A 26377-nucleotide genomic window follows, 5' to 3' on the forward strand; every position below is an offset into this window, starting at 1 on the left:
ATGCGAGATAATAAAAAGTGATTGAGAATTATAATAAATTTTCACGAGAATAAGTTCATGCAAATACAGAAGAATTAATAAATCATCAAAAGTATGTTAAACTGTAAACTCAGCAAGGATCTCTAAGCGACGTTTCGAAGTTAGGGGTTGCTGTCTACCATATACTATATAGCGGGGCTCGCGAAACTGTAGCTTAAGCTCATTTATCATTCTGACTTCTTATCAGACACATCACGAATTTAAGCAGAGTGGTCTTGAGACGTGAATAGGGTGGACGAGGGCTATCGGGCAGCACTCTTGGCTTTTGATAGCTCTTGTCCACGCTTCGCCATTCCTGATAATTCAAAGTAAAATTTGATGGAACAAAATGGAATTTCCAATGGTAATTCATATTTTATATTTCGCAAAAATAACTAAGTTTCCTCAGAATCATTTGACTGTCAATTCAGAAATAGCTATACATTTATCGAATTCACCCTTTCGCAAAAAAATTAACTCTGTATCCGCAAAATCTCCGAATATTAAGAAATCGAAAGAGATATTTTTCTATATTATCTTATATATTATTCCTATATTCCGCATATTTCGAATTTCCCATAAATGCATAAACATTGGCGGTCTAATAATCGTAATACACTGTGGCAGCGCTAATGTATAAACAATGCCATGTTCCTTGCAATCGCTTTTAAAGCGCTTAAAAATCGCTGTTACGTATCATCTACCATAGTCTGGATAGATTTTTGGGTGAGTAATTTCTCGCTAAGAAGCTTACTCGATTCGCGTTTCCGCTTGGAACGTAACGGGCTTACGACGCGCACGGCAGGAGAACGCCTCGCGTTAAGACACACGGTGTAACGATCGTTGGAAAGATTTCCAAGAACGCGTCACAAAAGAAGATTAATGTCGACGATGAGGAGGAGACCCTCTTAATTTAATCGCGAGAAGACGGGAATTTTAAACGCGCGTTCGCGCCCTCCTTTTTGTCCCTGAACTTCTCGACGATAACACCGGAAGTCAAGAGACGCGGCCACGCTCCTCTTCGGGGGCGAAGAAGCCGGCGGATTCTCAAAGGAGGCTCTAACGGCCGGAAGGGTGAACGAAGGAACGCTCATTTCGGTTAATCACGCCACTTTCCAGATATCCCGCAGGAACAGAAGACCCGGTTTATGTAATTTTTCCTCGACTTTGATAATTAGAATCGGCCCGGGGGCTGCCCGCGAACCACTCCGAACTAAGCGCAAAGGCTTCCTTTGACGAACCGACGGTTTTCAGCTAGAATTTGAACATCTATCCTTATCGCACGCTTGGCACGATATTCTATTCTTCCGGCTGGAAATTTATCATAATTCTCGGGATATATTTGCGATACTTTGTTCTAAGTTAGTGCGAATTCAAAGTATACGCTTATTGTCATTTTTGAACGACGTAGCAATACCTTGGTTTTGGTTTACATTTATTCTATTTATTCTAATTTTTAGACAAGTTTATAATAATTTAGTTTGGGTTTCAAGAATTACTAGCACAAGTCGATGCAAGGAAAAGAGAAAACCTTGACGTGTATGTTAAAAAAGAAAGATCGTAAAGTATGATATCGGAAGTAAGAATTTTACATTTCTCTACCTACGCTTCACGCTTGTAAATATTTCACGCTATTTCATTGCATATTTTCTTCATCGTCTTTCGCTCTATTTAATCTTCTTCGTTCGCTTCATTCCGAACATGAAATGGTGGAAAGTAATTTCTATTGGAAGAGCGGGTTACTCGATTCTTCGTCGTCATTCACGTGACACGCGAAGAAAAACTTCATATCCGGATTGAGACTTGAACATTTCTTTCGTTTCCTTATTCTCGCTCGTAAGCGTTATCGCTTCCTTGGTATCGCTTTCCACCGACATTATCGCGATCGACCAAGTCTCGACCCAGTCGAGTCACCAGCTATTAAGTTGACGAACAGCGTTGAACAATCGAGTCGAGTCACCGCGTGGCGGACAGCATTCTTCAACGTCGGACGATATATTTCAAAAGTACCGGCCACGTCCACGTTCCAGCACGAAAATACGATTCTAATCGGTGCCGTTCGAAACCGACTAAACATAGTCCGTCGCGGGCGTATTTGCGTAACGGAGCCTCTCGATTAACTCTGTCCGCTCTTGTCACGCGGCAGCAGCTGCGAACCGAGTGCAACGCGACGATAGAAGATGGGAAACGCTCCATTCGATCGGTATCTCGACGATCGAGCGACCTCGAGACCAAGGTAGCTCGACTTTACACTCGAAATCACGTGATCGTTATTAGAGATTGCAGGTTAAATTAGATTTTATTGCAGAATACACGCGGAAGATAAACTCTATGAAATATATTCAGGTTTTATTCCTTTGTGCATCTTTATAAAAATATAAATTTGCACAAATATTCGCAGTCCAGTGATAATTTAATCGAGTCACTGGTCCTTGTTTCTAATTCTTCCTCTGTTTTTTTTTCGAATCGCTTTCTTCTTTGTACCTGTGCTGTATTTTCTATATTTTTACAATGGTACCTTCACGATTACTACCTTTGCTTCGCAGCAGATCATCGTAACTTTTCCAATTTATACAGGGTGGTTGGTAACTGGTGGTACAAGCGGAAAAGGGGTGATTCTACGCGAAAAAAGAAGTCGATAATATAGAATAAAAATTTTTCGTTTGAGGCTTTGTTTTCGAGAAAATCGACTTTGAAATATAATTGAAAGAAAAGATTATTGTAGCCTTTCATACTTTAAAACAATCGAATACATTAGAAAGTGTTCATAGAAATTTAATTAGAAGAGCAGAAGTATGTGTTCGGCAGAATGGGCAACATTTTCAGCAATTTTTGTAATAATAAACTTTATGATTACTTCATATTATTTCATTATGTATTCCTAATTTTCCGTTACGGCAAAAACAAACTTAAACTGTGATAATATTCATCGAGACAACGATCTACAGTGAGATCCGTTATAACGAGACGCGATAAAGTGCACGCGTACCGAGCGAAAATTCAAAGTCGATTTTCTCGAAAACAAAGCCTCAAACGAAAAATTTTTATTCTATATTTTCGACTTCTTTTTTCGCGTAGAATCACCCCCTTTCCGCTTGTACCACCAGTTACCAACCACCCTGTATATCCTATTTAGATGACGGTGTCTCGTTTGCATTTTAGTTTCTTCAGGATGCATTCTTATTCGTATCACGTATCGTACCAGGAACACGATACACGTAATTGAAATAAACGAAACTAATTTAGTTGTGTCAAAAGATACTGTCCTTGCAAACCAAAAACTATCTATCGCATGAGGGTTATATCTACTTGATTGAAGCGTCGATATTATCAGAAATATGGAGGCAAAAATACGGGCATGGTTGCTGCAGCTGCAACTCAGCGAAACGAGAATCGCGCGATTCGTATCTTCCATATTCGATTCTGGCGCGGTTATGAGAAAGAATGCAAAAGGTCGTCGAAAAAATGGCCGTAAAATATGACGCACTAGTTAAGAGAAACATCAACTAAACGGCAAACTATGCAAATGTTCAGATATTCAGGTATTTCTATTAGTTTCCATCTGATTAGTGTGAGTATATAAAATATCCGAAAATGTACTTTCGAATATTCTTTCCTTTAATTTCAGACCGCTCTTGGTTATATTCGTTCTTCTCCTTGGCTCCTCTTTCAGCGGTTTATTCATCGCAAAACATTCCTTCGGTAACCCTTGGGCTACGAAAGTTTCTGCCCACTTGTTAAGTTAACATTTTGCTTTTCTCAACAGTTATTACTAAATAACAAATAAGTTTACAATTATACGGTAATAAAAGTGGCCGTAAGTGGGCAAAGATATTGCACTTTAAACAAGCAATTTAAAGAGCAAGCATCAGGTTGTCATTTATGAGACATTGGTACGAGCCTATCGACTTTTTATATATTTTCTCCCATTGCTTTATTCGACAAGAATAGGAATTGCAAAGTTTAATATATATTAGATACATTTTCTGATAGAATAATTTAAATGAATCTTTAACAGCACGTAATTCCTCCACCGATATTGTCTTCTATGTTCTCGCACTTGGAACATATACTAACGATCAAACACTTGGAATTATTATTCGTAAATAATTCGTTCTAATTAATTTCAAAGAAATAATTACAATGTCATTCGTAACTTCGCATAAGAGAATCCTAAATTCCCATTTTTTAAATTCTCAATATCCACAGAATACGTATTGATTAAAAATTTGCAGCCGATATAACACATATATTTAAGCTATCCATAATTGATGAAAATCCTAAAATGAAGTTATGAATATAGAAAGAAAATCTGTCGACAGAGCTTTCCAATCAACCCAACACAATGATAATAACGATACTATGCAATCCTGCGAAACGAAAGCGACGCAAAGTATTAAAACATCCCGGCCAAAGCCAACAACAGAACGAAACGCTGGACATGAGAGTACGTTCGAAAAACTAGGCTGGAAAATTCAAGTCCCTTGTTATTTCTGTATAAGGATAACCCGGACACGTTCGCGGCGGCAGCCGGGGGCCAAATGGTTCGTGAGCTAAATTAAAAGCACGAATCGCTGGGAGCCAGCTTCCTCCTTTGATCCATCGGGCGACGTGGTCGACGGTTGTGTACGTGACGTTATTACGAAAATCTGGCCGCGCGACAGAGAAACGCAAAATCGAAGCTCAATGGCTCGCGCGATACGGCCGCGCGGCGAGGCCGATGGTTTCGCGCACGCGTTCGAATTCCCATTGCCCGACGTTCCACGATGACGTTCCGAGTTTGGTTGATTTTCGCGTTGGCACAGCTGAGCGTGTGCTACCCACACGCATCGCCGAACCCGCGACAATTTACAACGCCACCGATGGCCCATGGATTTTCGAAAATGTCCCTGGAATCGTCGACTGTTTATAGCTGTTTCGTTGTTTCTTATTTTGAGCGAAAGATGAGTCGAGAGCTTGGAGCAAAAGATGGTTTTATAGGGATGTACGGATCTTGTAAAGTTGCTCGTTAGTTGATCAGGCGTTTAATTGGTTTAGAGATCGATAAGATTGAGGAAGATTCCGGAGTTGATTTTATAGAGGATGCGTGATTTTTAATTTGTTAATTGGGTAGAAGTTGTTACTTAATTAGATGGTTGGTTTCTTAAGTAAACAGGATTTGATAAATTCTATAAAACAACGAGGGATGCTTTTGTAGAAGTTGGATGTGTAATCCGTTAGGTAGCTTGTTACTTAAATGTTAACAGTTTTTTTTTTTATTGGTTGCACGATTAAGAGTTGATACGATCGAGAAAGGAGTCGAGGTTAGAAATTGTGAAATTTTGATTAAATCCGTCTGGTTCCTTAAAAATGAAGATCGAAAAGTGAAAATATTATAAGTTTTACCATTTCACGTCTGTAGCAGAGTTTTTCAATATAATATAGTTTGGTAATATTGAAAAGAGAAACAGGTCCTTTAAAAATAGACGATATATCCATGAAATATTGTAGAGAAACAGTAGACCACAGCTGATGTTATGAAAATCAATATTTTTGGAGTTTTCTACAGGGTGACGAAAGTGTATATTAAATTCGAAAAAGAAACAGACACTTTTGATAACATAAAATACATCGACTATAAAAGTTGAAAAATGTCCCTTACAGTCCTCAAATATAAATATTATATTAATTTGCCTTTCATAAAATTCGATAAAAGTATGTATAAAAATTAAAGTATTCATAAATAAATCAACTTTCGTTTATATTGGCAATCCAATTTTTTTCTCCGGTTAACAAGCTAAATAATATTTCTGTTTGATTTCGTTGTTATTCTATCTTATACCATTTTTCCCCTCATATTTGATATTGTTCTAGAAATTTATCCCATAAGGAATACAAATATTTGAAAAACTTGAAAATGAAATGGAAAAATTGATCAAAAAAAAAAAAGAAAAAAAACGGAGACTCTGCAGGCGACTAAAAAACTATTGTTGAAAATAATAATGGAGGTTTTCTAAAAGTAGAAAAATATTCACGTCGCTTGTGACATGACCTAACAATGTTAGGCTAATATCGTTGGACTTCCGCTTCAGACAGAAAATGTATGTAAATTTGGAGGTAGACGTTTTTGGATGAGTTCTATCATATTGAAGTTCAGTTAGTATATCCAGAATATTCAGTGTATTCAGGAAAGGGTCACTTGTGACGTCATTTGTAGTGGGAGTAGTGGCCTTGAGCGGTCAATTGATTTTGAACATGGACTAGTGTACAGTTACCATTGGTACAGTATCCTACGATATCATCGATGTTTACTATTGTCATTTTAGAAAATAACGTGGGATGGACTTACCAAAACAATTTATTTGTTCCTCTTAATATCACGTATTTTTATTTCAGAAAATTTTGCTTCGCGTAATATATAATACTCTTCGCGTAACGTAAACGCGTACCATTGACAAGTCTAAAATCAAATAATATCGTTTAATGGAAAAACGTGATACGCATTTTAAAGAAGCTTTTCTAACGTTGTAATATACTTTTTACAGTAGCTGATAGCAAAACATTTGTTTAATTCGTACTATCGCGGGGAGACGCGGTCGTTAGAATACGCGTCAACGGGAGTCGTAAATTCCCGTTACGATTAGAATAATCGACACCACGAATAGTTCGATCCCCGTATTTCGGTTAGGATAATCGGGGTGGTTAATGCGGTATAACACTGGGAGTCAGAGTTATAATAATGTATATTTCCAACACTTTATACAATCACACAAAGTAGTTAACGCCGTTGATTAAGATACAGATAACGAGAGAAGGGTTAGTCTTGGATGAGAGAAGGAGAGCTTTAGGCGCTTTAGGCCCTTGCGAGTTATAGGAACTGTCGGAGTTCTGGATAAGCGAGAGCCTTAGAAGACTCTAGGCCGTGTAGGCACCTTGATGAATGATGAAGGAACTCAGAAAGATACAGGAACGGTGAGAGTTGTAGGAAAATGCAGGAACTCTAGGCACCGTGAGAGACGATCAAACTCTGAAGCTTATTCTAATGTGAATACGGAGGAAAGCTTGGTATGGGTGTGCCCTTTGAACGAAGAACGCGGATTCGTTGTTTACATTTTTAGTTAGTAAAGTGAGGGAAATAATCCGCGATGTCGATTGGTTGGGACCAATGTTAGGAAGGAAGAGAGGAGGAAGAAACCTCCTACCAACTTGGGTCCTAGGCGACATTGTTTACAGGGAAACTCAGATTTTTCGTTAGGTATATCTCCGCTTTCTTCGTAATTCTTAAGAGCACATAATAAACCCAAGGACCCTTCTAAAAAACCAGCTGAAAACACTTCTGGAATTAGAAAGTCCTTTCTGGCAAACAGATTGACGTAAAACATGTGTGCGAACAATGCAGTTAGAATTTCGACTTTATGGTGGGTCCTTAGGCCTTAGGGTTCGAAGGACGGCACGTAGACCGTTGGCTGTCACGCCGCGCGGGATGGAATGCAGATGTGTTGCGCGGCGTAACAACATTATTCAAATAACTGAAGCAACCTCTGCACTAATGGCAACAGCAACGTTAGTAAGGATTTCTTAATAAAAGAATCGAACGCTTGGTTAAAAAATGCAAAATCTAACACCGATCTAACGCTGAAAAAACAAATATCCTTCGATTAATAAAGAAACGAAAGCTAAAGGCCGTGTCTACACTTTAAATAAACGCCTACGAAGTCTCTCGGTATACTCCGAATCATTCGAAAATATCACAAGGGAGAATGGCCGTTTTGCTTGTTCGGCCAGTTCCGCGAACAAGCTTTTCAGGCCAGTAGGAAACGAAACGCTCGTGACGAAGAAACATCGTCGTCGACACGTTCTAGACGTGGCACCTGTTTCTTTGATCGCGTTTGTTTAAAGTAACCAAAGCATCGGTTGTCACTGCGCGTTGCATGTGCTTGCATCCGCTTTCAAAGTGGCCACTGGCCGTCGCCGTAGTTCCCGTTGTTTTCTCAGTGTCCATCCGTATCCGAACGATCGTTTCCAAACGAAATATCACCGGGCTGGGTCGAACCGTGCAACGTTTTCGTCACTCGCCGATGAAATTACCGGCGGCCTTCCTGAAATTTCTACCCACGGCCGGAACGTTACGGATTTTGCCTCGTTTTCCTTGACGCACCCCCGTGCGCACCATGCGCTCTCTTCCAACGAAAATGTAGGTCGTAAAAGCCGAGTCGAGTAAACGCAACGATTTACAGCATCTTCTTCGTTTCGATAAAAAAAAAAAAAAATAAAAAATAAAAAAACGGCGGCGATAAAAGTTGGATCGTTTACCGAGGATTCGAGTTTCCAGCTTCCTGGTTCCTTTATTTCGTGGCGTTATGTGAATGGAGGATACCTATAGTTGCGTGATCTTTTTATTCCTTTTTTTTTTTTTTTTTTTTTAATTGGGGTGGATGCTTCTTGTTAAATGGAAGTTGGATGAGGGATTCGGGCGTTGTGGTGTTTTACCGCGTAGAACAGTCGTCTGAAAGATACAGTTTGTCATTTTGAAATTCATGTTCAACAACTTATCCGTCCGCTGTATCTATTTGACACGTAGAAGTTAGGAGATAGCATAGTTTTATTACACGTCGTTTTATTATTTGTGAGTGAAAGGGGAAGCTTATGCTTAAGCGTATTATTTTCAAGGAGGCATTTGCATTTAACTATTTATCTTTCCATTATATCGACCTTTTGACACCGAGAGATAAATTAAGTTGGGATTAAATTAAACGAAGGTTAGTCAAGGTACTGAAGAAAATTAAAACGTTGTTATAAGTCTACGGTTTTAGATCTACTGCAGGTAACGTTTCACGTTCGCGTCTAATTTTCAACAATTTTATTTTTATTTTGCCGCCGTGCAAATTTCTGTATATTCCGTTTGACAAGTGGCTCTAAAAAAAAAAAAAACTACATCGTTGTCACAGGTTCCAGCGGCGACAAGTCGAAACTAAACTAAAAGACAACCACGCGAAATCTTGCATTAATCACAATATAACACGATTAAACGTAAATCCGCTGAAACAAACAAATAGACGATTCGAAATAAAAATGTGGTAAAATGTTATTTATACGATGCATGAAATTGATTCGAAATAAAACAGAAGCTCGGCGTTATTTTTATCCCATACACTTGTCACAGTTCTCAAATATCTCTCACGGTGACCCACAAATTTTTACGTCTCATTCTCTTCCGTAACACAATAATTCACTTTCAAACTCTTCGAAATAGAAAGCAAGCTGTTCACAATGGAACGGAAAAAGGGAGATGAAAAATAAACTGACAGAAAAATAAGATGAGAAATAATTCTGAAAACGCAATAATTCGGTCGCATTTTTCGCGGTTAAGGGGACAAAGCGTTCCAAGCGGCACGGCGCGCTGTCGGAACTTCGTTTCGAGCGAGCTCGTTGTACCAGCTAATTACAGGACGAGAAGAAATTCCGTCCGTAGTTCGTGGACATTACATTTCGCGGTGTCCGCATTCCACGGGTTGCGTAAGAAAACCATCCGAAACGGAACGACGTCGAGCATTAATCACATCGCGCGCCACCGAAGTGGACATTTAGCTTCTTTGACGGACAGGATTCGTGCCTTGGAAAAAAATACGCGTTCCTCGCGATACGTGGGTGTCAAGATGAATTGGGCTGTTGTCTGGACGCGTTCGCCCTCGTAAATTGATTTTCCGTGACAGGTATTTTAGCATTCCTCTTTGTGAAAGCGTGTTGAAAGAACGTTTTATTTTTATTATTCACCCGTTAAATTTGGAACCGCTGGTAGGTGATGGTTTTTTTAGTAATGTAGGACAACATGTGCACTACTATCCATAAGTCATAGAGAATGATATTTAAAACTTCTGCTTACAACCTTCCATTAAACTTACTTTATGTTCACGATCTATCGTTTTCTACTCTGTTTAGTCTTAGATAATGGCAAAATTACGAGAGTCTATTCGCGTCTGTAAAGAATTTTCATCTTTTACACAAAAATTGAAACTCTATCACTTTAGGAATTTGGATACGACCATCTCGACAATTTCGTTTTCATACGACCTTCGATAAACTTTAGTGAACTGCGAGCTATTAAACTTTGAGAAACTGTACTTGCCGATTTTTCTGCGAAATCCTTCGAAAATGAAAACATTTTCGCTCAATAATAACCACTTGATAAGTTGTTCAGCAGGAAGAAGTACGTATTAAACTTCTCGCGATCAACGTTTGCCTCGTCGCAAGCAAATTATCATAATATCATGATAAATCACCGGTCTGCACCATAAAAAGAATATTATATCCATCGGAATTAATACCCTTTCATGGCCGTTTTTTAACGTATCTATTGCTAATCCGGTTGTCGTTTATAATTCATTCTCTGTTTCTCTTGGAACATACAATCCCATTTAGTGAATCTAAAAAAACAAATACTGTCTCTAAAAAAACTACACTCTTTCAAAAAAAAAGAGGGAGAGAGAGAGAGAGAAAATACAGAGAACGCGTTACATAACCATCGTGACAAGAAGCGAGCGCAGAGATCGCGCCCTGAAAAATTGACAAAAGCGATAAACTCGTAGTTACCGGCGCGACGATCTCCGAGCTGACAATAAACAGCCGCTTAAAGTCCAATAAAAATCTACCCACCGTCAGCGTGAATTCCTGAACGATCACGTATCTTTTAAGCTTTTCAAGAGACATCCAGTGGGATTCTTTCTCGCGTAGGTCCAGCACCGACGCGTTAGATTATCCTCGTAATGCGAGGGGGTGCCATTAAAATTCACGCGAGGGACCACGTACGTGGCAAATAGGTTGGCGCCCAAAGGGAGAAATTTATCATTTGGGGCCATCCTGGTGTAAAACGAACTCACGGAACTAACAGGGGAAGGGAGTGGATGGAAGGAAGAAAGAAAGTTTCTCGTTTGCATCGTGATGAACGAACAGGAAAGAAAAAAAGATAAGGGCTGACGAGGATAAAAAATGGAGGGATAAAAGTAACGCTATGAAAAGAAGAAGACGTCCTACCTTGAGATGAAGAACGAACAGGATCTCCTCATTTTCTCGTGGGGCACTAATGTTTCGCGGCTTGGTGATTTAACTGCGCCACAAACTACGGGACGACAATGATCGCACGATCAGCCGGCTTGCAAATGACACTCGTTATCTTTAGCGGATGAGCGGTGCGCTCGCGGCGCTCGCACGATCCGCTCGTTGCAACAACACGCTCGTGGCACCAAAATCTTCCAGGCGGGGGAACATCTGTTGGACCAGCAACGGCACACGCAGCTGACGGACGCAGCGGCGTCTTTAATTGCCGTCCGACCACGGACATTAACGTTCCCGAGCACTCGTAAAACCGACGCTCGACCATCGACCGTACGCGCACACTGGCTGGGACATTCGATGGAACACGGTTATAGCGGAGATCTTTGCGAGGTCGAGGGAATCGAGATTCGATTTCCAACTTAGGAATTTGAATTTTATCGGTGGCGTAAAAATGCCACTTCGTAATACTCGGAAGCTGTTCGACGATGATGGACGCGCGTTTAAAACCTTCTCACACTCTGTACACGATCGAACCTCTTCTTCTCGAGTCTAGCCACGCGTCGAATCGCAAATATTATAGCCTGTGCCATACTTAACACTCGAAGATTTGGTTAAGATCAGTTTCGAGTGGTTGTCCGAAGCCAGTCGCTTGGACCGGCAGCCGTCGTTTCGCTGCGAATCGAACACCATAGCATCGTAAAAAGACACAACAGTGAATGCTGCGACTGGTCACCACTGATACATCACGACACTGTGGACTGGCACTCGCGAGCACCGATCTATCCAGCTTCAGTCTCGAACCCTCGAATCTCTATCTCGCTCGAATGAATCGCACGTGACGGATCAGAGAGGGATCGATCGGCTTGGGGATCGATCGCGAAATCACTGACATCGCGTCGATCGACTAGCAATCACTTTCACTGTGCGCTGTTCCGCTCGTCCGCGAGCACACCGTTGCTCTCGCAGACTCCTCATCTTCTCCGATCAATCTGTCAGCAACGACGCCTCGAAATGCTTCGATATACGCGAACACGGTTGCCCGATTCATTCGTCGACACCCACGAGATCACTGCTCGATTCACGCATTACCGATCGATCACTCGTCACCTTCCATCGATCCGTTCCCTCTATGTCTACCCTCGGTTGACCGACTAACACCATGTACAAATAGGATCTCTATTCACGTGCACACTGAAATTCGTGAAGCTCGCGGAATTCGAAGGACGATCGCGGAAACACGAGACGAAAGTATGCTTGGCCTGTGACGCGCGACAACAAAGGGGCTCTGCGACAACAACCTGTTAATCACCTGGCGGCGTCTCGCGTGCACGAGGCACGCATCGACTCTAAGAAAAGCGCGATGATCCACGCCAGACTGACCTTGACTACCAGAAACCTCGTCAAACTCCTTTCACCAGCACCTAAACTAACGCATTAGCTTTCTTTCATCGGCAACTCGAACAGATAGAGTAACGTCACACGCAGTCACACTTTGATCGAACGAATCATCGATCTTATCCCGGTGTTCACATCAACAAGATCACTTTTGACGACATCACTAAAACGGGCACCGATGTCCTCGCCGGCTACTTTTCGCACCACTAGCTGACGAAGTTTCGAGCCGCGAATGACGCGGGTCGCGAGAGATGACAGCCGGCGGGTTGCTGGTGGCCGTGTCGCCGATGGTGCCGCTGGCAGGCCGAATATCACGCGCCGGTGGTAGCGATAATAGCGGGGGTAATGGTGGTGGTTCGGCGGTGCGATATGGTAGCGGAGGTCGGCCGGTCGGTCGGTCTGGTTGGTGCAGGTGGCGGCGGTGGATGGATGTGCCAGAGTGCGGGCTTACGACGGAATGAGAGGAAAGCTCGGCTTAGGAGCGCTACAGCGTGGCATCGGCGACTCCGCGATGAGCGAGAGAGTTGCGCGTTATCGACCCATCCACGACGCTATATTCAACCGCCAGCACACGCTGCTGCTCTCCGCTCCGGACCGTACTACGCGCGCGGCGACGCGTACTACCGAGGAGAACGGCGCGTACGCGCTGACACTGGCTGCGCGCCGCTGGAACCGCCGGATCCTCCTCGTTCACGATCGAAATTTTTCCGCCAACGTGCATCACGCGACCACCAAGCGGAACGCTTTTGGATGAATGGAGAGATGAGAGGGTGACTCGGTTTGTTTGGGGTGGTTTCAGGCGACAGTTCCAACGTAGTGGTGGATTTTTAAATTGCTTGGAAGATGCGCTGTGATGGATATCGATGTTGGTGGTGAATGAACGAGGAAGGTGGGGCAAGGGAGAAATTTTTTACTTCGCAGACAGCGAGGGTTAAAATAAAGCCTAGGGAAGTATGGATATTTTTAAGTGTCAAAATAAGTTGTTACATGTAATCAGCGAAGTATCGAAATTTATAAAATTCTTTATATTATCTGCGCCTTTTTGTACTTACCTCGTTTGTGGAAAAAATCCCTCGTTCCCGAAAGACGGTATAATTGAAAATGGTAATGGTTTTTCAAAGAATTATATCAATGTGACGTATAGGATGTATTTGGTATAGTTTTAAGTACAGGAAATATTATTTGAAGATATAATATTGGTAAAAGTATCTAATCGCTTATTTATTTTGAACAGGATGCAATTACAAATACAATGAGCAATTGTGACTTTATTCTTGATTATCTTTATTAATGTGAGCTTTGTTTAAGCATTTTAGTAATTAAATGCGCGTATCTAAGACTATTTTATCTCAAATTAATGTTACGACGTTATTTTAATTTCATGCCATTTTATTTCAGTAAAATAATCTTCTTAGGAAGAAAACTTTGATCCTCGTTGTATGCGTTAAGATTCAAGTATGTGCTAAGCGCTCGTGTGAAGGTTTAAGTTACAAGATTCTAAATCCTTTTTAGACGTGTCCGACATAGTTTAGTATCATTCAAATATTTATACGTGGAATCTTCGTTGGAAATATTGGAAACTAAATGGCACGGCCTGTAACTTTTAAGCTACAGTTATTATCGATTTTATGCAGGCTCTGTGAACAAACCACGATCTATAAACCAGATATTTAAAAAGTAGCATGAATGAAACATAATCCATTAAAGCAATTGAATATGTTATGATACAGAAATGTTGAAAAAAGCAGACATTTCATCTACTACTTGTCAATAAAACATACGTAAAAATGTTCTGCGATATGTTCAGCCACAGTCTACGACATCACATTCCATCTAAAATTTATATTTATAAATCTTCTTTCGTCGCTCCAATCTCACCCCTTACAATTATACTTCGCATCAGCTCGTACAAATATGCGTTCGTACCAAATGGAACGAGACATTAGACTATGGATATGGATTATAAAATAATAGACGATAATTCTAACACAATTGGTGAAATAATTGGAAAAATGTGTGAAATATAAAAGGTAAAATAGATGGTACAATATTTGAAAAATAAATTATACCTCTAATCAATTTCTACCTTTCTGTTTAGTATCGCTAAAAATATAAATTTGTACGAACATCCATTCTACCAACCACTCTATTCGATCATCTTAAAATTTCACTTCATACCAGGATGATCATCTTGCTTTACACTTTCCTTTTAAAATTTACAACGTGTTAAGCTAAGCGTTAAGTTGTAAGATCTGTCTTCATAAAAACCTCACGTCCGAAATTATGTCGACGATCATCGCACAGATTCCGCTAGCAATTCCACACACGAGGACGACGAATCTACGAAGCGAATAGCTCGCTCGCGGCGCGCAAACAACGCTCGCATTGAAATGAAATTCGTCAAGCTGGATTGACCAATCGGCCTACTTTTAATTACTTCAAATTATTCGCCACGATTCGCGTCTTCTTCTTTGTCCTCTTATCTCATACGCGTCACGCGAATCCCCTTGTCCGGTCTTTCGACTTCTCGAGAACCGCTCGATACACGCGCCAACGCACTTTTGCCGTTCGGAATTTCTCTTTTTCGCGTTCTATCCCGTTCCCATCGATTTAAGCACGAGCACGCGTGTCACATCTATGTGTGTAGGTATGATCGAGCAGAGAGAGCAGCGTCGAGAGGCGGGAAAAATGGGTAATTCGTCAGCAATTTCGCGGCTTTGTACGGACGAAGCCGCGAGGGGAATTGAAAAGGGGCGAACCGTTTCTTCTTCGATTGATTTTTTAAGCGGACGAATTTATCCTTCCCGTTAATCGACTTCTTTTTTACACGACCATTACGTTTCTCTTGCTGTAGAAGGAAAACGTCACCAAAGGAGATGAACTTTGACTTTTTGTCCGACTACGATTTTCCTACGAATGTGGACGGAACGGCGTTTTTAAAAAGAATTTTGTACCGTTGGTGAGTTGGGTTGATTAAAATCAATGTTTTCAAGCAAAAACTTATTTTCGGATAAAGTCTTGGGGAATTGATAAAATTGTAGATTGCTGGATTTTCTGGGTTTTGTTAACAGCGTGTTTTATGTGCAAGCAAGAACACGTAATATTTATTTATATACATAATTTACTATATCAACGACTTTAACCAAGAAATTAATTATTCTTTGAATATCTTCTAACGTCACGTTGCACTATCAAACTTGCTATTGGTATCATTTAGTTATTACATTATTTAGTATCGTTGTCTTGATAAGTACAAGTGATGTTCGTTTTATCCATTTGTATGGCTAACAGAAAAGTTTCAAAAAATGGATTCTCTCTGAGCAATCGTAACACAAAGGCCAGCAAAAGAATGTAAAAGTAAATACAACTGACTACAAGTTACAGTAATATTTCACAATAAAAAAAATATCATAGTAAGAGAACTTTTTTTTTACAGAATCAAATATTCGAAAGTATACTTATAACTAGAAAAATACCTTTCTCAAACGTTTAAACTGTCAACTAATAAAGTTTACAAGAATTTCTCTACGCGTTTCCACTTTCTTTACGTCTATCTGAAATACAACGCTTTCGAATATATTCGCCTAATCGAAAATCTCCAGACCAGAGAATTGAGAAGCTGATTCCTGCTACGTACACAGGATACGTACGATTTTATCGCAATATACTTACGTAGGTCGCGTTTCGGATCGTTTCACGATTTCCAAAAGTCTATGGTTTTACGGCTCGATGCAGTGGTATTGTGACGACCATTGTGCTCCGATCGTTCGATGCGCACAAAGGTGGTGGGTCACCGATAATCGGGAAAGCTCCCGATGGAAATGGAAGGGAAGAAACGAAAAGCGAGGCCCAAAAGGTCCGGCAGAAGGTCTTCTGCTTTTGAGGATCAAAATGAAATCGTCAATCGGAACGTGAATGCACGCGCATAGAAATGTCCTCTTCAATGAATTTCTTTAACCTTCGCGAAATGGACGCAGTCGAGTTTGATCTCTCTCTCTCTCTCTCTCTCTCTCTCTTGCATTTTGTGGTTTCAGTAAGCGTATATCTACGTTCTATTTCTGTTGATGTTACCTCTTTCAGTGAAATGTTAAAGATCAGTAAAGTGTATGATAAAATGGTAAATAATTGGGGACAGTTTACCATTTCACGTACGATATACACGTATGTACATTACATATGGATGCGCAAATCTATAAATAAATTACTACGATATTTGATTGAGAGATAAACATATTTGTTTCCGATGAAACTAATTGCAGACTTTAGCGAAAATGAATTACTATCATTCGTGATCAATAAAGTATGATTTTTCTTATAGGATAAAAAACAGTCAGTCCTGAAACAGTTAAATTTATGATTTAGTTTGTAAAATTGCAAATAGCAAAGTTAAATCGTGATTGAACATTAGGTCTACCTACTTGTAATATGCAGGGTGGTCCACGAAATTGTTTCAAATCACAGCTCTTTCTTCGGTACAATTACATCTCCTTCGAGAAGATATTTTCTGATTACTTTGCTCTAGCACTTTTTGTATAAATTCTAGAAAAGATACATTTATATATATATATGGACGTTGAAAAATCAAATTCCTACGTGCAAGAGAAAATTCTGAATTTCAAAAGGATACATTGAAAGGATCTACAGACACAAAAATTTAATTGCGAAAGAAAAAGAACAAAACTCAACGTTTCGCGTATTTTATTACGTGATTACAGCTTAGTACCTACAACAAAGAATCAAATTATAAATAAAAAAAAAAAAAGAAAGAGAAAAGAAAACACATGGAAATCGAAGTATCGTTAAAGTTGGAATTAAAAATATTTTTTAAAATGGTGAATCGAACAAATTTCAACGAACGGGGGAATAATTTTTCCGCGAGAATTGGCCAAAACGATTACGCGCCAGCATGGAAAAAGGTGACACAGGTGTGAACGGGTAGGAAACAGCGACGAAAGCCGACAACGATATTGACACAAGCTTCAGTTTAATTTCTCCGTCCGGTAAACATTGGTTTCCCAACCACGCGGAGTTACGTGCACCCCACTCGTGTCTTGTTCGATCGACACGGACGTTGAAAGAATCGAACTTGACCAGGAACGAAACGTAGTCAGCCAGTCGCGCGACAAATTTGCTCGTTACTTCGCCAGCCATTACGATCGCGTCGGTTTGCGAATCGAATGGGGACGTTTCGCGTTTTGCTCATCCGGACCAACGAGAAGTTTCCATCGTAAAGGGGGAAAAAAATTCACCAGTGTAATTTCAGAAGCGAGTTTTGTCCGCGGTGCATTTAAAATCGATGAATTTTTGATCGGTCATGATGGATCGAGATTCGTTGATGAAATCTTTGTCTCGTTATATTGCTGATTCTGCGGTGAAAAATTGATCCTCTACCTTACAGGTAGAATGTCATTTTAGTCGAAAAATTATTGAATATACATTTATATAAATGTCGAGAAATTTGACAGAAGAAGCTCGATGATTTACTTTGTTAAAAAGCGACTCTTTTTTTTTAACATCTTAATTTTTGTTAAATAGTTTTGTTGTGACACGAATTACGTGGAAAATTTTCATAGTTGATAAAAATTGAAAAAGAAACGTTCATAACAAAAATATATAATTTTTATATGATTATAGAACAAGGTAGATGCTCAAATGAAATAAATAATACACAACACGAAAATTATTTTCTGGCTACATAAAAGACGATATTTTCTCTCTTCAAAGAGGAACGAAATTTTCCGTGTATTCTATCGAATTTTCGTAGAATTTACTTCCAATTCACCAAAGAATATCTCAATCTACAGTTAATGATCTACGATCGCTCTTTCACGTGTCCACCTTCACTTCGATCTTTACTCTAGCTTCCAAGAAAGTTACTCTTTCCTCTACTTCTCAGCTTTCAATGATATTCTCAATTATCCACTCAAATTCCATTCCCTTTTCGTTAAATACAAGATAAAATCATTATTGTTACCAATATATTCGTATTAAACATGGCATATCACTGATGGCGATGGAAATATACAGAGCAAATGTTCATGGAGCGAATTTACACGACGCGGAAAATATTCCTCGTGTATCCCAGCGAATGTTCGCCAACCGAACTTTCGTTAGAGGAAAAATCGGTAACGAGGGAAATACGCTCGTACCTCAACGAAACACGCTCGCGGCCACGGCGAAATTTATTTATCAGCAAGCGTTACGATATCTCGAAACACGGCGTGCCGCTGTAACAACCGTGTCTCTGAAAAAGTGTCGGTACATACTGATAACGATCACCCCTCTGTATCGCGGGTTATTAATTAATGCGCCGCGGGGCCGGTTCGCCAGCCATAATCGGTGAATTGACGCGACGAGCTTGCCTGTGGTCTTGTTTTATATGTGCGCGCGTATATTTACGTCTGAAGATCGAGAGAAAAATAGCAGGTCGTAGTTCATTTTTGTCAGGATCTGTCGTATCAGGGAAACGCGTGAGATAATGTATTATCGTGAAAAATTTGACGATTTAAAGAGAAAGTGAGAGAATGAAGAATATCGTTAGGAGAAATTCATTTTCCATATACGTCCACCGATATTTAACTTTTAATACCTTTCGCGGCGATTATGTGAAAAGATAAAATAATGTTTTCACCATGCTACTACTTGATAGCTTATCAAAAGTATACCCATTGTGTATGAAATTTTTGTGTTCATATGAAACTATTTTTGAAGGAAGTTTCTGTAATTGAGAAAGTACCTACTTGTTGTTAATGGAAAAAACACACACTTTTTTATCTGACCAGTTGTTGATTGTTAATCGATGACACGAGAAAGATGTATTTTTACATGATCGACATACTATGTGTTAGAAGCTTGAGCGACTATGTTGTGTTACTTGCTTCTCTTCTCCATTTACTATTAATTGATAATGACATTCATGATAGTCGTATAAATATACATTTACGATTATAAAGTGGAATGTTTGTTTCATCACAAACTAATCATAAAGTCACAGCCTACTCTAGCTTTATTCCGGTTCTTACTCGGTTTAAATGTCAAGATATTCGTCTGACTCGTTCATCTGCCATATACGCAGACAAAAGAGTCGCAAACAAACGTTTATGACCATCAAATAATTTCCGACTGAGAATGTATTTGAAGTCTGGATATTTTTTTTTATCAAGTTTTACGTATGCTCCTAATTTTAGGAGAAAAAGAAACGATAAATTTAGCAGAAATTTAGTACATGGAAAATTTCATTTAGCATTACACAAGCAAACGATAATACAGTGTATGAAATTATATTTTCGTGTAGGGAAGGATATTTTTGATTGCAGTCGGCCAGACAATAAAACGATAGAAATTTTATTCGCGTAAAATAATAATATTATACGTAAGAGAATTTGGTTGGCCAACGCTTACAAAAACCACGTTAGCATAAAGCTACGTTACAAATTATGAAACGGCGCATTTAATACCAAACGTCCGACGATTTACTAATCAAATTTTCAGAGACGGTAATTTGACATATTTGATAACGTTCATTACTGATCCACGCAATTGTAAGCTTCGATACAATTAACTCTGTGCATCGATACGTCGGTAATTATTTAACGTTACCCTTCCCGCAGTAGAACGATGCAAGCAAATTTATCATAAAACCTCGAAATCTGTTAATTCCAGAATTCGGCTCGCTATCTATATTATTTCTATGCTTTGATACCATCGGTGTAAAAAACGATCAATATCGTCGACAGTTACGATTCTTGCAATTAACGTATGTGTGGCACTCTTTATGAAGTTTATGGAATTTGTATGTGTTGCACGTTTTATGAGGTTTCAGAAAGTATAAGTAAGTAAACGATAATCTCAAATAAGTATCAGAAAATCCGACAAGTTTCGCATCTTTCGTGATTATTAATAACGTGCAATTATTTTTGGGAAAATTAATGTCGACTTTTATTGAAATAGAAACATGATCATATACGTTTATTTATTTTCATCGTTGATCCATAGAAACTGAAATATAAACTTTATGTACGCACCGATCTTTGCACCTCTTATACTCGTTTCACTGTTTATCGTACGACGATCTTCTGCAGTCCGTGATGCAACGAATTTTTTCCAGCGCTTGGTAATTTTCTACCACCAGGCCAGTGTATTTGCACGTTGTTACATATTCTACACGCTTATTAACATTTCGAACAGCTGTCAATCACGCGGCTGTCCAATGAACAAGCATCGTTGCGCCAATTTATATAGAAATAATGCAACGAGGTAACGTTATCCCGGGCGAAAACAATGCGCCGGGGCAAAAGATATAATTAACGGAGCTTCTGATTTAATATGCGCCGCTTTAAAGCAACATCAATGGACGGTCGACGAATGATTTGCAATTAATGCACTTGACGCGTTGCTAATGCCGTTCCTATTCGAGCGTCATTGTTTTCGCTATTATCGTCGTTACTATCGTCATCGTTGTCGTAATATTCCAAAAAGGAATTCGATATATATTAAATACGTCTGCTTAAAATTATCTTTGTAAATTTAATTGAAAATTCGTGTTCGATGAGTTACGACTTGTATAGCGACTTGTAAAATGAATATTTGAATTATAGATAGCGGAGAAAGGAAAAAAGAACTAGGGAAAGTTCATATAATTTCAAGATTTAGATACGTTCGATGACGATGGAAGAAATGGAAGGAGCACAAAGCCATCTTGGAAGCCATTCCAAGGTCATCGTCATTCTTTTTTGTCACACGTCAGCATATCCGTTTTTTTACACTACATCATTCGATTTTGACATCGTTTGATTATTTAGAAAAATTTCCCTCTGAGATGTCAAGAATCTATATCTATTATAATTCTAATAATAATAAAAGGGTATATGCATAACTTTTAGATTTAACCCAAAATGGTAGAATAAATTATCACAAGTTCTAATAAATTTAATACTGTTTTATATTACCATAAGGTTCAATTTTATATTTGTATTATATACAAGTGCTGACTGTAAAACCTTTTATCAGTCAGCAGGTCTACGTAACATTTCGAACGTCAAAAGTCATTTCTCGTCATATTAATATAAATTATATAGACACAGTAAATTTCCATTCGAACCAAAAATATCAACTTTCAAACTACTTTGGCTTTCCTTCAATTTTCCGCGTTGTTTCTAATTTTTTTTTTTTTTTTTTTTTTAATATCTTTTTTATATTCTACCATAAAGACAATAGGCGAAAGATGATTCGACGAAGAAGAAACACGGGGACGCGGTAAGTCGACTCGTCTCATTCTCCTTGCAATTCCAAGAAGGCGTATCAACTGGTCGCACTCGGTTGTCGCGTCGTCGACGATGTCGGCACCTTCTTCTATTTTCGATCGGCGAGTTGCATAACCAGACTCACCGAGGAGAAATAGAAACAGGGTGGGAATAGAGCAGTCGAGAGGAGAACGAGTGTACGTTTCGCGGCGAGTACGTTTGCCTTTCGACCAGCTCGGTTTTTCCACGAAAAACGACCGTATAGATTGCCCCAGGAATGTTTCACATCGCGGGATATTTTACTTTTTGATCAGACGAACACCGAAATGCTTTTAGTAAGGAGCTCTATCCGGAAGAAATGTTTATTGACATATATTATTTAAAATGCTTCAGGTAATATTTAAAATAGCTCGTACCGTTAAAATTAATAACATCCGGCTCTTTTACTTTTTCTCAGCATTGTGGTTAAGCATATTGTAAGTTTGCTGGAGGAACAACGTATTTTAAAAATAGTCGCTTCTGAGATATTTGCAGGAATTGACTTCAAAAGTGTGTCACTTGGTAGAATAAAAGTGTCGTGGTTACTTAAGAACGCTATCGAACAATTTAAAATACAGCATTAATAATAAACAATACACGTGAATAATATTTTATTAGACACCTGCAAAAAGTTTGTTAATTAAATAATCAGAGAGACAAAATACTTTGACCGTTAAATAGCGTAATAATTAAAAATTTTCTATTCTACACTTTTTTTATCTACTTCAAATTGATTTTCTGAGAAATTTTCTTCTCTTATCGGCATTATTCTTCTGACAAGCTGACGATACGACTGAGTGAGAAGATTATATAATTGTTGATTCACTAAACTTAATGTGGAAACATTTTCGCTCATTTATATGGTAATGAGACTCTGAGAGAGAGAGAGAGAGAGAGAGAGAGAAAGAGAGAGAAATTCCAAAGATGAAATATTTATTTCTCCTGTTTTGTTTCCTCCTTCGTGCAACACTTGTAAGTAGAATAAGACGCTAGTCAGACATTGAAGCGACCTTTCTAAACGATCGCATAATAGAGACGCGTGATAGAGCCTTAATAATATTTCTTACCACACACATTATAGTAATTTCCTTGATACTCGACATCTATTCACACGTCGCTTCTTAAACGTCCAATTTACAACCGCTATTCCTCCCAACGAAGGCAAGAACAAAATTCTCAAATATTATTATTTCAACAACTTTTCACTATCGAAATGAAAGGAAAGAAATTGAGAAAGAATCGAATGAAAAAAATAAACTTCCAAGAGCGCGATGGAACAATCAGTTGAAAACTCTGGAACAAGCAACCATCGAAATTTTTAAATTCCTCTAGGACGCGTTTCGATCGCTTTCACGTAACGAACGCCTGGAGGCAACACGAATTCGCGAGCATTTTGCATAATTCAGTCGCGGTGTATCGTGCAAGGTAATAAAGGCTGCGAGTTTTGATCAAAGGATCTTCTTCACCGGAAGCATGGCTCGTGGCTCGCTATACGTATGTTATCACGTGTACAGAAGCAGGAACGATGATGCTCTTGCGATGAGTCGTCGATGGATGCACGATGCGGACCGCGTAATCGAATTTCACGCGATGCTTCGCCCCTTTTTCCTCGCGACAACGTGGCCAGGCTTGAAAACTAACGGCTCGAATAACCAGTTCCTTCGTCGACAGCCACGCTGATCGTCGGAAGAACACGAAGATTTATCGTGACGGGGATCGAACAGCGATCGAGTGATGTACGAGGCTGGCCGAGAGAAAAGAGACGCCGTGGCAGCTTTTTCGAACCTCCACCGGCCATGTTTTCTCCGAATCTTTCGACTAGAGATTGGTTTCAAACTTTGCTTGTGAAATTTTAATGTATGACGTAATACTATCTTCTTTAAGTAGCTTTCACGATAAAATTTGATTCTCACGAATTCGTGGTTTCCCTTGCACGAGCTTTCCAATTTCACGATACGTAATACGTTAAACAATTAAAATCTGCTCGCGTGATTTTCAACATTTCCACCGATCACATTTCCTTAGGCTACAAAAACCTACTTACAAAAGCTGCACCTCTTAAAACTATGCGAAACAAGGTAACTTAAATAATATCTGCTAGCAACATTATCTTATTTAATCCCACTTTATCCTCGCGATTCATTCAAATCCTCTACATCATTGCAAATCTGTCCTCCACGTTCCGATGTTTCTTGCTTTAGACTTTAGACGATAAAAATCTCCTTACAAGACCTACATTCACCCGAAAAATAATCGAAACAACGTAACCATCGACGTTTCTTCTCCCTTGCGAATAATATTCTCAAATCGTAGCCTCGTGTCGGTCTAGGTCGAGCATTCGTCAAGCTTATCGCTGGTTCGTATCTTTAAATCCAATTACACGGGCGAGGCACACGCGTCGAGCAACGATAGGCCACAGGTAGAGAAGGCTGGCTTCGTTGGCCATCGATCACCGTAGATCGATCGTTGGCCAATCAATCGGATCGATCAAACCGGTTGGAGATCCGGTGAAAACGGTTTGCTCGCAACGTGTAACACGCGCTACTGGAGAACGGATGCTCGCACTTGGACGAATTATATATGCAGGATATAATAAGCTGCCGGTCCTCGAGATATCGACGAGTTATGGCCACCCTAATGGGTTCATAGTGGTTGATTTATAACGCGGGGTCGAACGCGTTTCCCTCTGGCTGGCGCGCGCCATAAAGCCGGTCGGGACGAGCTGGGGGTTTCGCGACGACATCCTTGGCCCTGTGATGACCCGCGTCAGCTTTCGATTTATTGGCCGCTCTCAAAAATGTATTACGCCTCGTGACGGATGCGTCGCTGTGACCAGCCCGTCACGGACCTCTGTTTTCGGTTGGTTGCTACGTATGGTTGTGCGTGAGTTTGTTGCGTGATTTTTGATTGCAGATTTCATAGGGGAATTTGGAGCGCAGAGGGTGCTTTTGTTCGAGGATTTTGTGGTTGTTGGAGGGTTGGTTTTTAGAGGATGTCAGCTACGCGAATGTTTGCTGAGTTTCAGAACAAAGTACATTATGATAAGTTTGGAACACGCAATAAACCAGTGTACGTATTTTCTCTATACCGTGGCCTAGAACTAGAACATAAAACGTGTAACAAAGATGTTCGCGTCTCTATTACTTGCTCGCTTCGGTATCGCGTAAATAACGTCGATCTTTCTACAATTGAAATACAAGTGAGTACAGTAGATGTACATGTTATCCATTTTCACGTTGCACAACCGATACGTAACATACTTCAAACAGATTCTACAAGAATTTGAAGTAGACTCTGGGAACACAAGTGTCGACCAGATAAAAATAGGTTAAGCTATCTTTGAGCAAAATAGACTCGGTCAATAAAGAGAATTGATAGTTCGAAATAAAACTCGAGTTTAGAATAACGTATCAGTTTCGGAATGAAGTTACGTATTGCAACGATTCTATTATATTTACTGTTAATTCAAAGACAGATTTTCATTTTCCTAATACTCGCGTTAGGACTCACATATAAAATACAATCTCTTGAAAATGATCGGTTTGTCCTATTACACGAGATCTTTCCGCGCATTTCGTCGTTCTTAATACTTACAACTTACATTGCATTGAATATAATTACAAATATTAGGTTGTCCGGAAAGTGTCTTTCTTTTACACACACGTCTTTTACAACAACGCATCTTTATACAAACATGAAACCTAATCCATCGAACGTTGTGATCTTTAGTTTGGTAGAACAAAACGGATCGTACGTAATTCGATAAAATAATATAAAACGAATAATGTCGTGCATCCACATTATTTCCTTATAAAACGAAAGAAACTTTTCGGACCACCTAATATATATATTGTAAATATACCGTTACAACATACAATTACCAACAATCGAATACAACTACAACACCATCCGTAAGACTCGATACAAACTGAAGCTATCCTTTGCATATCACACGATCGTTCCAATAACAGTTTGCGAAAAACGCGAATCTCTATCGGTATACTACCAGCAAATCACGATCGTTGCTTTCATTGCGTGTTTCACGCGTACCGACGAATACAAGGGTTAATGCGTCATAACGCGTTTCCTGCCGCCATTAACGAATCGGCGGCGGCCGCGCGACAAATTGCATGCGCGACACAGAGCGTCACCGAATATAGTCGTATTCGTTTTGCGCCACGGGCGATAATCGATAACCGGATGGAGGAACGGATAGATTGTCAGATATCGACGATGAACATCAAAAGGTAGAGCGATCAAAGTCGCATTTGCACGGTTGTGTCGTTTAGCCGGTGCCCGTTTTTCAGACGGGGTGGGATGTGCTCGCTGTCGAAACGTTGCTTATCGCGAACCAACTTTCGATCGTACTTCCGGCCAGCGTAAAACGCGTAAACAATTCGCCCGGTATCGGAGTTTACGTAAACGCTTAGCGCTAATGACGCGCCGGGCTGGATGGTATTTGGCCGAAAATTCGCTTCCGCTTTTCAGCGTCGATTTTTCGAAGCGGATGCAACAAGTAAAATGTGCTTCAGAGATGAGCTTTGGATGTTACCGTGTTTAAAGGGGGATGGGCTTTTCCCGTTCAATCGTAGCTTCCGTTTGGAAGGTTCAATTGGCGGCTGTGGCTCGGGCCGAGAGATTTCAGCGATTGC

At 39.8% G+C, this 26377-nt stretch overlaps 1 protein-coding gene and 1 long non-coding RNA gene across 5 annotated transcripts in view; one reads left to right on the forward strand and one right to left on the reverse strand.

The window, feature by feature from the left end:
• Positions 1-26377, reverse strand: part of LOC100650807 — a 587269-nt gene that overhangs the window by 417021 nt on the left and 143871 nt on the right. The window contains exon 1 of one of the 4 annotated variants that reach the window (XM_048405684.1): positions 11029-13186. The exons of the other annotated variants lie outside the window; for them this stretch is intronic. The gene's annotated coding sequence lies outside the window, so the exon portion shown is untranslated. Of the gene's footprint in view, positions 1-11028; positions 13187-26377 lie in introns of those variants that run through there. 4 annotated transcript variants of the gene reach the window in all.
• The window catches only part of LOC100643446, a 127039-nt gene that overhangs the window by 52661 nt on the left and 48001 nt on the right, over positions 1-26377 (forward strand). The gene's annotated exons all lie outside the window — the stretch shown is intronic.

Source organism: Bombus terrestris, chromosome 5 (assembly GCF_910591885.1).
Source record: "Bombus terrestris chromosome 5, iyBomTerr1.2, whole genome shotgun sequence".
Classification (NCBI taxonomy): Eukaryota; Metazoa; Arthropoda; class Insecta; order Hymenoptera; family Apidae; genus Bombus; species Bombus terrestris.